Raw genomic sequence first — 14,895 nt, 5'->3', positions numbered from 1 at the left:
ATTTTTATTAATTAATATTTTAAAGTAGAAACTTTACATGAAACACATTTATTTGAAAAACAAAATAACTCAGTTTAAAGAAAAAAAAGCAATTAATTTTTATTAATTAATATTTTAAAGTAGAAACTTCATGAAACACATGTTGTGCCAAGCAATCACCCTACTCAAGTCAACGTATCCACCCTATACCAGTAACCCAACAGCCCCCCCCCCCCCATTAACCTTAAAATTAAAAAAAACAAAACATTTAAAAAAAAAAAAATTTTTTTTTTTTTTTTTTAGTGACTTGATCTTGGTGGGCCGCATAAAGACCTTTGGCGGGCCGCATGCAGGCCGTAGTTTGCCCACCCCTGATCTACCCTATCAAGCTCACTCAGAATCTTATATGTTTCGATAAAGTCACCTCTCATTCTTCTGAATTCCAATGGGCATTGGCCTGACTCAATCTTTGCTTGTAAGACAAGCCTTTCATAATAACATTCAGCAAGGGCACTACCTCTAACCTACCTCCAGTACAAATATGGTAAACTTTATCAACTGGAATTCTCACCCAATTGGCATTTCTGATGTTCCCTAAATACAAAGCATCACTTCACCAACCACAAGCAGTTGGCAAGTTATCCAGAACCTGCACTTACACATTTCATTATTTAATTGTTAAAATCATGGGCCAGACCTCAATTTATTAGGATACAGGAAGAACTGCAAAATGGGTGGCACGGTGGCACAGTGGTTAGCACTGCTGCCTCACAGTGCCGAGAACCCGGGTTCGACCCCAGCCCTGAGTCACTGTCCATGTGGAGTGTACACATTCTCCCCATGTCTGCGTGGGTTTCACCCCCACAACCCAAAGATGTGCAGGCTCGGTGGATTGGCCATGCTACAAATTGCCCCTCAATGGAAATTTAAAAAAAAAAGAAAGAACTGCAAAAACTTTTATAAAATAAGTAAAGTAGTGAGTAAAGGATACTTCGCTCCAGGAGTGAGTCCACTGACCAAGAGATATCTTTTATATTAAACACATGTTATTTTTCACAGGCTTAAAGCCATTAACATCACAGAAGATAGCTTACAGTTAAACAATTCTTAACAATAAAAGGAAACCCTTTTAACTACTAATTTATACCTTCTCTATCTCCAATTAAGCAAAGCCCATCACAGGTCATAAGCCACTTATAAATAAACTTTGCAAACTTGCTGTATACTTGTATAGGGATTTCTAGGAAAGACTGCTTGGAGAGACAGAGAGAGAGACCCTTTCAGGAAACAGCTTATCGAACCATCTGTCTGTGTCAGACTACTGCTTAATCTTTTACCTTTGTCAAAAACTTCTGCACAACTTCAAACTCCTAGCAGACTGCCAAAACTAGATAAAACTGCAAAACTAATGACAGACCTGGCTCTTAACACTAATTAAATCATTTTTATCCCACCTGCTTATCTAAATACAGGGTGGGATTCTCCCTACGGGAGACTAAGTGCCAACGCCGGAGTGAAAACCAGAGTGTTTCACTCCGGCGTCGGAGGCCGCTCCTTGCCCCCTATTCTCCCACCCCCGGGGGGCTAGGAGCGGCGCTGCGTCAAGCACGCGCACTGGGCCTTGGCGCCACATAAAAGCGGCACCGAGTAAATTACGTCACCCGCGCATGCGCAGCTTGGCCGGCGCCAACCCGCGCATGCACAGTTGCCATCCTCCCCGCAGGCGCCCTGCAAGAAATGTCGGAGTGATCTTGCGGGGTGGCAGAGGAAAGATATGCATCTTTCAGAGAGGCCGGCCCACCGATTGGTAGACACGATCACGGGCCAGAACACCTTTGAGCGCCCCACCGGTGCTCAATCCCCCCCTCCCCCCCCACAGGCCGCCCCCGCAACGTTCCCGCGCTGTTCACGCCGGCAGCGACCAGGTGTTGTTGGCCCTGGCGTGAACACATCGTATTGGGCAGGCCGCTCGGCCCATCCGGGCCCGAGAATCGGCGCTCGCCCGTTACAAACGGCGAGTGGCGATTCTCCGAGCGGCCAGCCGTAAATCTCAGCGCGCCGGTTTGGTGGGGTGGGAGAATTGCATGCGGGTGCCGGGGCGGCGTGGCGGGTCTTTCCAGGCACTCCCGCGATTCTCCCACCCGGCGTGGGGGGGGGGGGGAAGAATTGGAGAATTGCGCCCACAGGGTGGAATTATCCGCTCCCCACGTGGCATGGGAGAATTGTGGGAGGGCCTCCTGACATTTTTCTTGCTCCCCTGGCGCCCCCAGCGGGGGTGAACCAGCTCCCCTCTATTCAGCTCCCTCACTTCGTCCCAACAAAGGTTGAAGTTTCTTTCTCATGAGGAATGGAAAACACGTTCAAAATCAGGATGCATTTTACCATTGAAGCGGAGTAATAAGGAGCCAATCAAATAAGGTTTTCTTAAATCAAAGAAAGAGCAAATTTATTAACACTGAACCCAAGAAAAATAATAAAAACACATCAAGCTTGAGGCCATCATGAAATAATTTGGCTCACACGCACACACACACATGTACACACATACACATGCACACACATATACACACATGCACAAACACAAATATACTGAGAGGTGGCAGAACTAAAGGGACAAGAATTCAATTAAAAAAGACAAAATATAAGTGTCCTTTGCGTGTCCTTGAGCTGTAGATTTTGAATGTTGTAGCTGATTAAGGTTAGCTGGTTTATTATGTGGTAACCTGACAGCGCCTAGTTTTGAGCCTAATTAAATTGGATATCCTAAATTAAAGAATTGGACGCTTTAAATTAAACTGCAGTCAGCTCCTGCAACTGGTCTAATGGAAATTCGGACTTGGCCAAGTTCGAATACACTGAAACTCAGACAAGCTGCCAGGGCATGTCCAGACCCACCCTGTCATTTGCCCATCAAGAGATTATCAATCCTATTGATATGCACCGGTCTATTGTCAGTATCCCATATCGAGCCAGACTTTCAGGCGCATAGCGATGAAATGAAAATAAATTAAAATCGCTTGTTGTCACAAGTAGGCTTCAAATGAAGTGACTGTAAAAAGCCCCTAGTCGGCTCACTCCAGCGCCATCTGGGGAGGCTGGTACGGGAATTGAACCATGCTGCTGGCCTGCCCGCCGTTGCCTAATTTGGTTCGGGGCAACATGCAGACCACATCTCCCATTGTGTATTTCCAAGAAGTTTTGGGTGTGTCTGTCTCTGGCAGCCATTGTTTCAATATCCATCACCGTGAATTTTAAAGTCTCTTCCTTAGACTGTCAGGAGTCTTGATGGAAGTCTGGATTGTAGGAAATGTCTCTCTTCTCACACTCCCCTGAGAGTAATTTGTTTGTTTCTCACCTTCACCTTCGAAGGTGGTCCTGCATCTTTCGGCAGTTTGCTCTGTCGTAGTTCTAATCGTGCAATTTTCAGTCAGTTGACAGCTGAAAGAAAAATTACATTTTCAAAAATAAAGGGGCAGAGCCTCATAGCTGAGAAAAGCAAATAAACTTATTTACTTCCTTAGTACTTACACATTGCATCATGCTACCGGTATTTCTCTATAATCCATTAGTAAATGGAACTCTCTGTTGATCAGCATTTTTGATTAATACATACCACCCATTCCTCATGCATGCTGACTGATAAAGATTTTACTGGCTTACCCTCCTTAAATAAGTAGAAAAGAAACCGTACACAGTGCTCCAGGTCACTAATGCCCTGTACAATTGCAGCCAGACTGCTGTACATAACCTCCTCCCTCCTGCTTGCAATAAATGCTAGCATTTCACTTACCTTCCTAATTATTCGCTGAACCTGCATGCTAATATTTTGTCATACATGTACAAGGACACCCAGATCGCCCTGTGCTGCAGCAGTCTGCACTCTCTCTATATTTAAATAACCTTCTCTGAAGTCAGGGCTAACAGAAGTGTTGGGACAAAAACACAAACCAGTGCGAGTTACTGGTTGATGGATGAATTACAGGAGCATTTCAAAGGTTAGTCCCGTCCCTTGCTGTCAATTAATGACTGATGGGACAGTCTGCTCAGCATGGTGTTACAAATGTATCCTTCAGGGCCAGTGGCGACCAGGTTCTAGTTTATTGTCTTTAAGAGATCACCTAAAGAACTTTGATCTTATTTCTGTCAGGATATTTCCTGAAAACCTGACCTGCAAGGACTTCATTTATTGCTTTCTTCCAATTTTGACTCCACTCCTTCCTCCCACACATGTGCTTCATGGAATATGATTGTTGTTCCTTTTTTCTGTAAATCTACTGCCCTTTATGAAAGTAAGGTGAACCGCAGGTCAACAATTGTACATGCTACAGGAGTGGGTTGACAGGAAAATTACAGTAATTACTTAATTAAGATAGCATTTAAACCATTGAAACACGACCATCTAGGTCAAAGGCAATTGTCGGATGAGCAATTAAGGGCAGAATAGATGGCAGTTGCAGAAGAAAGCTAAGCCAAAGTAGACAGATAGAGCTAGTCCTCCGGTGATGGCTGAAGACCCAAGAGCATGGTCAAGTCAACTGTCATTCAGAGAATAATCCATCAACAGAAGTATGTCAGGAACATAGAAACATTAGAATGGGAGCAGTGGTATGCAATTCAGCCCTTTGAGCCTCCTCCACCACTTAATCAGATCATGGCTGATATATTCCTGTTCTCAAATGCACCTCCCTACCTGTTCCCTATATCCTTTCAGCCCATTAATTAAAAAAAAACTCCTCCTGGAAACCATTTAATGACTCAGATTTCACCACACCGTGAGGCTTTGAGCTCCACATATTCACCACCCTCTGCGAGAAGTAGTTCTTCCTCATCTCAGTTTTAAATTTACCACCTCTCAACCTATATCTGTGCCTCTTTTCTAGATTACCCCACAAGAGGGAACATTTGGACTACATTTACTTCCTCAATCCCTTTTAGTATTTTATATACCTCCATCAGTTGACCTCTTATTGTTCTAAACTCCAGTGAGTATAAACCCAAACTGTTTAATCTATCCTCATATGTCAACCCCTTCATTCCCAGAATCAATCTGGTGAACCTCCTCTGAGCTGTCACCACATCCTTCCTCAAATAAGGAGACCAAAACTGAATACAATACCTCAGATGTGATCTCACTAACACACCATACAATTGCAGACAACATTTCTCTACTTTTATACTCCAGTCCTTTTGAAATAAATGCTAAGATTCGATTTATCTTTTTTATTACATGCTGTACCTGCATACTGACTTTCTGTGTTTCATGAACAAAGACACCCATCCCTCTGTCAAGATGCATTTTAAATCTGCTTTCCATTTGGAAAATAATTTGCCTGACTATTTTTGTGGACAAATGGATTACCTCACACTTATCCATATTAAACTCCATCTGCCAAATTTTGGCCCAATCTCCCAGCCGATATATATCTATCTGTAAATTCTTTACCTCCTCTTCACTGCTTGATTTCCCACCTGTTTTAGTATCATCCGCAAATTTTGCTATGTTACACTCTGTCCCTATTTGCAGATCATTTATATAAATTGTAAAGAGTTGAGGTCCGAGGACAAGGGTATTGAGGATTAAACGGAATTAATATACAGGTGAGCTCTGACCTAAGGGGTGGTGGAACACGCTCAGTGGGCAGAATGGTCCACTCCTGTTCCTATGTTTCTCTGTGGTGTCAGATGAGTGGATCTAAATAAACTGTTGCACAGTCAGTGAATTGAGAGAGAGAGAGAGAGTGAGAGAATTGGAAGGAATGTCATCTAACGAGTAAGTGAACAGTGAGGGTGGAGGTGAATAAATGGAGCCGATTGTGTATTGAATCAGGCATTCTGTCAATCGAACTAAATTAAGGCTATAGACGTGCTTGCTTGAATAGCCTAGTATATTTATATTGAATCGATCCTGTAACCTGCTGGAACTGCAACACTTCAGAAAGGTAATCAAGTTGGTTAAGGTGAACCAGAGCAGACTCTAAAGGAAACATGGAAAGTCACAGGGGACAAATATTGGTGACTGTCATTCGAATCCTTGATGCCAGTGTACCGAGTTAATTCATAAAGTTCCACATCACCAGCAACATTTTATGTTAAGGTAAGTTGTCCAAAATACCTTCAATATACACTGGCAACAAAATAACTCCTCGCTCAATGTTTATTGTGCATTTGGCAGAAGGGGATCTCTTTCAGTTGAAGGCACGAAAACAAATTGCCACCCAACATGGGATATTTGGTTAGACAGCCTTCTGTAACACTGTGCAATGATTAAAGTGGAGGAAATGGGGGCGGCACGTAGCTTAGTGGTTCGCACTGCTGCCTTGAGGCGCTGAGGACCCGTGTTCAATTCCGTGTCACTGTCCGTGTGGAGTTTTCACATTCTCCCCATGTCCACCCGCGTAAAACACAAAAGGGTAGATAGATTAGCTACACTAAACTGCCCCTTGATTGGGGAAAAAAGAATTGAGTACTCTAAATTTCAAGAAGAGTGGAGGAAAGGTAACACTGGGTGGGATTTTCTAGTCACGCCCAACCCGAGACTGAAAGTTCCTGCCCGAGGTCAACACAGCTTTAAATGGCCCATCACATTTTCTGCCCCGAACACGACGATTCCAGTGATGGCCGGGATGGAAACTTTACTCTTCTGTGTATTTCCTGCTTGAAGAATATGGGCGCGATTCTCCGCTGCCCACGACGGGTCGGAGAATAGCGGGAGGGCCTTCCCGACAATTTTAACGGTCTGCCGCTATTCTCCCCCCCCCCCCCCCCCCCTCCGGCCGCCCCCCGACACGAATCGCTGCTCGCCGTTTCTTACGGCGAAAAGCGATTCTCCGCAGGCCGATGGGCCGAATACCGCGGAGTTTACGGCCGTTTTCAAGGCCGCAATCACACCTGCTTTCAGCGTTCGTGAAAACGGCCGCAAAGTGCCCGTCCCGGACAACCATGGCACCGATTGGCACGGCCGCACCACGGCTGTGCCAAAGGTGGCATGGGCCTGCGATCGGTAGGCACCGATCGCGGGCAGCGGGTCCGATACCCGCGCACTATTTGTTCTTCCGCCGCTCCGCAGGATCAGTCCGCGGGACAGCTGAGGGGCATGACGGCCCGCGTATGCGCGGGTTTGACGCGTCTGCGTGATTATGTCATCCATGCATGCGCGGGTTGGAGCCGTCCAATCCGCGCATGCGCGCTGACGTCATCGTGCGCGTCAGCCGCCGTCACTCTTGGTGGGAGGAGTTAGCGACATTCGCTAACTCCGCGTCACCGTGATTCCCCCGGCCCCGATACTAGCCCCGCCCGGGGGGGAGAATCGGGTCCCGGGACGGAGCTCCGAGGCTGGCGTGAAACACGGCCAGTTTCACGCCAGCCTTCACGGCACGCCGGATTTGCGGAGAATTGCGCCCATGGTTTAGCTGGTGCAAATTGTTGTTCACCGTAAGATGCTGCTAAGTGAATGGATATTGTGGTTGTCAGGCCCAGTTCAATGGTAACATCCTAATCTCTGAGCTTGAAGATTGTGGCTTCAGGTCTGACTTAGAATGTCTGGCCTAATATAATCTTGATGGAGTAACCTGTACCCGTCAGCCTCTGTGAAACATGCTGGGTTTTTTTTTACATCTTTCCTGAGATGTAGGCATTGCCTGCAAGGCCAGCATTTGTTGGCCATCCCTAATTGCCCTTGCAGTCATTTCAGAAGGCTAAACATTGCTGTGGGTCTGGAGTCACATGTGAGCCAAAGGTAGGTAAGGGCGACAGATATCCTTCCCTAAAGCACATTAGTTAAACTAGGTGGGTTTTTATGACAATTGTTTCACCATTAGACTCTTCATTTCACACATTTTGTTTGAAGAATTCAAATTCCACAATCTGCCATGAACCCAGGTTCCCAGACCATTAGTCAAGTGACAATACCATCGCACCACTGCCTCCCCTGACTGTGAACCAATGTATAACTTGCTATCTCTTTATCACTCTGTGTGGCTCACTGGACAGCTCTATCTTTCTCCTCTCAATCTTTGCAGTTGAATATAGCTTCCATTAACCACAATTATGCGTTCCTTTAGGTTTAACGAGCTAAAAGGCTCCAGCTTGGAATCAAATGTTAATTTCAGCATAAGCATTCAGAAATGTCACCTCTTGCAAGGAGCTCTTCAGATCCAGACCCAGAATGGACAGTCAGTCTACAAACTGGACTGTGCCGCTGTATATACTTGAGTTATTTGTGCAATCTGGGTGGGGGGGAGGGGGGTGGAGAGGGTCAAACATAATCCAAGTTTCTCATTCACCTTTAAATTGGTGTTTAAGCTGCTTAATAAGCCAAGGTAAAAATTGGTTCAGTGTATGTTAACTTTTGTGAAAATAATTACTCCCTAAAGAATTTTCAAATCACAGAGCAAAAATGCAAGTGCTCTTATCTCAATTTATCCACTCTTACCTCCAATTTGCCAGACTCTACACCCTACCCATGTTTCTTGAGGCTTTGGAATAGGAAATTAGATTAAATATATTAAATAGGTATTTCAGTCACCAGCCAACTATCTGCAGCAGATAAAATCCAGTTAAAATAAGATGCCATGCAAAGCGTGTATAAACTGGAGAGGAGGAGACAATCTGTACAATGGGAGGCTATCTGGACAGAAGATAGGAAATAGTCTCAGACACTGAGCTGAACACTGTGGGGGGGGGGGAGAGTTGGACTGAACCAAAGGCTTTGGCCATCTTCTCCTTTTAACTCGGCTTTTAATTTCCACTCACTTGCACTCTCAGACACGGTGCTATCAACTTGCAATTGCTGCCCATGTGCCAGCTCATTCACAGGGTGGCGATTCCACCAAACTAGTTGCTGGGAGCAGAGAGCTCTCTCCTAATTCCTAAATGCTGAATGGCCATTTTAAATGGCTGTTCAGAATATTCATTCTCTCGCTTCAAGGCTAATTTCTGGCCCATTCCTCATATGCACCGTCATGGGGAGGCAATATTGTCACTAAACCAGTGAACTAGCAACCAACCCATGGTTCGAATCCCACCACTGCCGATGGTGAAATTTCAATTCAATAGAAATCTGGAATTAAAATTCTAATGATGACCATGAGACTATTGTTGATTTTCATAAAAACACATCTGGTTCACTGATGTCCTTTAGGGAAGGAAATATGCTGCCCTTCCCTGGTCTCGTCTACAGGTGACTCCAGATCCACAGCAATGTGGTTGATTCTTAGCTGCCACTGAAATGGCAAGTTAAAGGTTAAATAAGCATGGGCAACAAATGCTGGCTCAGCCTGCGATGCCCACATCCCACGAATGACTTTTTAAAATTGCCAAGTATCCTTTTCTTTGTTACCTCCAACAACATTCATGGTTGTCAATGTATTTTCCATTGGGAAGTGCCCCCATTTGTTGTTTGTGGGAAAGTGGAAGGCATGCTCGATAAGACAGTCTGTATTCTGTGCCCACTCACCCGCATGCATTGCTGGAGGTGACCATACACCATACAATGGGGGCATTTGAAAAAAACTAATTCAGAACTCTTGAGGGCAGCACAGTGGCTAGCACTGCTGCCTCACAGCCCCAGGGACCCTGGTTCAATTCCGGCCTTGAATGACTGTCTGTGTGGAGTTTGCACATTCTCCCCGTGTCTGCTTGGGTTTTCTCTGGGTGCTCCGGTTTCCTCCCACTGTCCAAAGATGTGCAGGCTCAGTGGATTAGCCATGCTAAATTGCCCCTTAGTGTCCAAAAGGGTAGGTTGGGGTTACGGGGATAAGGTGGAGGCATGGGGTGCTCTTTCCAAGATCTGGTGCAGACTCGATAGGCTGAATTTCCTCCTTCTGTGCTGTAGGGATTCTATGAACGTTGATCACAACAGCAGGCCTGATGGTATTGAAACATGGTGGTCTCAGCTTCCTAGAAACTGAAAAGCAACTGGAGCTTGTGCTCCGAAACTGATTGGTGCAGTAAATGTAACATTAGATTCCACGATAAACTGGCACAAAACTCATTAGTCCTCAAAGTGGTCTGAAACTTGAATGTCATTTCGGGTTCAGATTGACTAGCCACTAACATTGTTAAAATCCTTTTAGACCATCTCCTGGGGCTTTGTTAAATATAGTAGATAACTTAATATTGTCCGGTGTTAGGGCTAATTTGGTACAGAATAGAATAACATTTGTTGCAACGAGGTAATTCCCGCTTTGTTGGCATGAAGTTCGAGAATTGGATCAATGGATACAAAGTAAGAACTAATTTCTTCTTCATCTTCATATTTGTTGGTTTGTACTGGAGAAAAGGCTGAAAAGGAATACAATCATATCATTGATTTTAAATTTAAGCTGGACACTTTTTATAAATTCTGCCAGTTGATCTCTGCGCAGCTCACCCTTCGTTTAACATGGCTGGGATTCTTCTGCCATTGGGATTCTCTGTTCCCGCTGGCAGCGCACCTCAACCCTCGTATTTCCCGATGGCATGGGGTGTTTCCAACGGGAAATACTATTGACTAGCGGCGGTAAGAGTGTTATGGGAGCGGCGTTTTCAGAACCCCAAAATGTATCATGGAGTTCAACCAACCTCTCCCTTTAATGTATTGTTGCTTTTGAAGCACACGGTGTGGTATTGCAATTATGGACACGTGGGTTTTTAAGCACAAAACAATGTTTATTCCTTGAATTCAACTTAACCTTTTTAAATAAACATTGGATCATTTACCATCCCTTACTTAAAAGATCACCCTGAAAATAAAACAACACTAAATAATCCCTCAAAATGTTCCTTCACACCTCCAAAAGACTTAACACCTTTAAACAGAAACACATCAGGTTAAAGACATTAATTTATGAGTTTAAATCACCCAAATGATTCAGAGGTAGTCTTTCATGGCAGAGATCACAGCAGAATCCAGCTCACTGCAAACACAGACACACCCAAGCTCTTTTTCTTCATGCAGCTCTCAGCAAACCAGCCAGGCACTTTTCAGCTGCCCACTCAAACTGAAACTAAAAGCAGAAGTGAGCTCAACTCAGCTACCCCCACCCCCTGACATCACTTCAGTAATATGAGATGCTCCATTTCTTAAAGGTACATTTCTTAAACATTCATTTCTTAAAGGTACTCTCACATGACAAGAGAGAATCCCCCTGCCAGCAAATAGCACTCTGTTGAGAAACATATTGCTGGGGGACTGGAGAAATCTTTCCACTTTGTCTCAGAATTTGGTCACTTTTACTTTGATGTGGTGTTCATTTTTTATCTGATTGTACTATTGTGAAGGGTTCTCTCTTTCCCTGCTATTTAAGGTGTTCATAGTGCAGGCTATTGTTGTTTCTTCTAAGAGCATCCCATTCAAGGTATGCAATTGGCTGTAGAGTGCTTTGATGTTGCGAAAGGTGATGCAATGTATAAATACAAGTTCTTTCTTTCAACCTCTAAAGTATTTGTAATTGTATTTCTCCTTAACAGATACAGGTCGCCTCGCTTTAGGTTCTGACACAGTGATAGCAACAGAGCAGGCACTCCACTGTACTTGTGATTATCCCTTCTGAACAGTAGGTCAAATGAATTAAATGAGCTTGCTTAGTTAAAATGACATTGTTACTTGAATTTTGAATGTGCAACACTACATCAAAAACCAAAAGCAGACACTGCAACAAACCAAATGTTAATATGACATGCTCATTTTTGTTGTTGTTGAAAGGAGTATTTGTAGAAATTGAAATGTAAAAATCATCAGTTCTGCAAAGGCAGACAAAGAACATTGCAAATAAGTACCAGCCTTCACCGGCGGTACAAACAAACCAGCTCGCTGCCAAGAGCTGGCATTGCCCAATGTGTCGACAATTTAGCAATTTCAATGTGTTCTGTAACACTACCCTTGAAGAATGTGGGCTGAATCTCAAAACAATTGACGTCTCAGGAAATTCTGTTAAACACTGACTGTGAGCAAGCTGTCAGCGTTCTTTGTCACAACATCTGATGGAGTAACTTATGTCTCCTTTGATGCTTGCCTCAAACACAGAATTGTACGGAGGTAAACTTTTAAAATTCAAACAATGGGGCCTAAATGTCCTTTGACCCCATTCTAATAGATCTGCTTTGGAATGACTAAAATGCCCTATGCTATGTTAAAGATGGAAAGGGCTGTGATCGGTTCATGCTCATTCTTAACACTTAAATTATTGGGTATAATCAGCTCACCACAGTCAAAAAATTATGGTTTAAGAGCTGATTGATTTGTGCTGAGACAGTGTACCAAATGGCTTGACATAATGTACAAGCATTATGTTCACTTCCAAGGAAGAATGTGAAGTGCACAATCATGTGCTGAAGACTCAGTAAAGTGCTATGATCCTCTTTGTTCATGCGGATGTTAAATTAACCACTTCATTCATTAACAATTTGAATTTTTACCATACTTCGATCAGTGCCAAATATCACGCTTCCATCAGGGATGCCACCATACCATCCTTCCAAACATCTCCACTTATGGTATTATACCATAGCTCTGCCCAAACTCACCAGTGATCTGTCACCTACTAACCATCCAAACATCTTCACAAATGGTACCACCTAACTCCACCAGCCCCCCATCAATAGTGTAGGGATAGATAGATAGACAGATAGATAGATGGATAGACAGATACACAGACAGACAGATAGATAGATAGATAGATAGATTAGTTTGAGTCTCTGTTGTTCATAGTTGTGGATCTTAGATGTGATAGTCATAGGTCTGGACGTCCAGACAATGCTGGATGCAAGAGTGTTGGTAAATTCTACCTTTTGTTGCACATTATACTAGCTATGTGCAAACAGACTCAGCATGAGGTTCTTCATAGAACTATCTCTCTACATGCTCTGTTGTTATCAGACACTGCACCACTGACGATTTAGACTTTAGATTTACATATGTAACATTCACCCTTTAGACTACGAAGGCCAATCACATTAACTCTGCGTCCTCTGGTTTACATAGAACAGTACAGCACAGAACAGGCCCTTCGGCCCTCAATGTTGTGCCGAGCAATGATCACCCTACTTAAACCCACATACCCGTAACCCAACAATCCCCCCATTAACCTTACACTACGGGCAATTAAGCATGGCCAATCCACCTAACCCGCACATCTTTGGACTGTTGGCGGAAACCGGAGCACCCGGAGGAAACCCACACACACACGGGGAGGACGTGCAGACTCCACACAGACAGTGACCCAGCTGGGAACCGAACCTGGGACCCTGGAGCTGTGAAGCATTGATGCTAACCACCATGCTACCGTGAGGCCCCCCGCCAATGGGAACAATTTCTCCCTATCTATTCTGTCCAGATTCCTTATGATTCTGAGTACCTCTATCAAATCTCCTCTCAGCCTTTTTCCACTCAGGAAAACAACTCCAACCTCTCCAATCTGATCACGTAACCGTAATTCCTCATCACTGGTGCAATTTTTGTAAATCTTTTCTGCACTTTCACAAATGCCTTCACATTCTTTTTAAATGTGGTGCGAGGACCGGACAAAATTCTCCTGTTCAAAGTGAACCTGCATTTTACATATGTTCATTATAACTTCCTTGCCTTAGCACTCCTTGCTTTTATTTATAAAGTCCAAGGTCCCATATGCCTTTTTCAACCATTTTCTCAACTTGCCCTCCCTGCTACCTTCAATGTTTGTGCACATTCAACCAAGTCCTGTGGCGGCACGTTGCGCAGTGGTTAGCACCGCTGCCTCACAGCGCTGAGAACCCGGGTTGGATCCCAGCCCTGGGTCACTGTCCATGGGGAATATGCACATTCTCCCCATGTTTGCTTAGATCTCACCCCCACAACCCAAAGACGTGCAGGCTAGGTGGATTGGCCAAAATAAATTGCCCCTTAATTGGAAAAATAAAAATTGCATACTCTAAATTAAAAACATTCAGCCAACCACTGTATTTCTGTACCCCCTTTAGAATTATACCAACAGTTCTGGGTGTCACACTATATGAAGGATTTGAAGGCACTGGAGAGAGTGCAGAAAAGGTTTACAAGAATGGTTCCAGGATGAGAAACTTCAGTTATGAGGACAGACTGCAGAGGTTGAAACTTTCTCCTTGGAGAGAAGCTGGTGAAGAGGAGATTTGCCAAAGAGGTTTAAAATCATGAGGGGGCTGAACAGAGTAGATAGGGAGAAACTCTTCCCATTTGTAAAAGGATCCACAACAAGAGGGCACAGATTTAAAGTGATTTGCAAAATAAGTAAATCTGATCTGAGTGGCTCAGGTTTGGAATGCTCTCTCTGCAAATGCAATGACGGCAGGTCAATCAACGCACCCAAGAGGGCATTAGATAATGATGTGAATAGAAAAGATGTGCAGGGATTTAGGGAAAGGCAGGGGATCGATGCCAAGTCATGATGCTCATTTGGAGAGCCAGTGCAGACACATAGAACATACAGTGCAGAAGGAGGCCATTTGGCCCATCGAGTCTGCACTGACCCACTTTGAGCCCTCACTTCCACCCTATCCCGTAATCCAATAACCCCTCTTAACCTTTTTGGATGCTAAGGGAAATTTAGAATGGCCAATCCACCTAACCTGCACGTCTTTGGACTATGGGAAGAAACCGGAGCACTCGTAGGAAACCCACGCAGAGACGGGGAGACACCACACAGGCAGTGACCCAGCGGGGAATCGAACCTGGGACCTTGGCGCTGTGAAGTCACAGTGCTAAACACTGTCCTTCTGTGCTGCCCACACAATGGGCCAAATAGCCTTCATCTGTGCTGTAACTATTCCATGATTGTATTGTTCCTACCAGTATATATCACTTCACAATTCTCAGTGGTCAATGTCATATGTGTAACGTGCCTGCCCATTCCACCAGCCTGTCTATGTCCTCTTGCAGTCTAACATGATCCTCCTCACAGTTCACAATACTTCCAAATTTTATAT

Source organism: Scyliorhinus canicula, chromosome 4 (genome assembly GCF_902713615.1).
Source record: "Scyliorhinus canicula chromosome 4, sScyCan1.1, whole genome shotgun sequence".
Taxonomy (NCBI): Eukaryota; Metazoa; Chordata; class Chondrichthyes; order Carcharhiniformes; family Scyliorhinidae; genus Scyliorhinus; species Scyliorhinus canicula.
The sequence above is the reverse complement of the archived record's forward strand: the minus strand, read 5'-3'. Positions refer to the sequence as shown.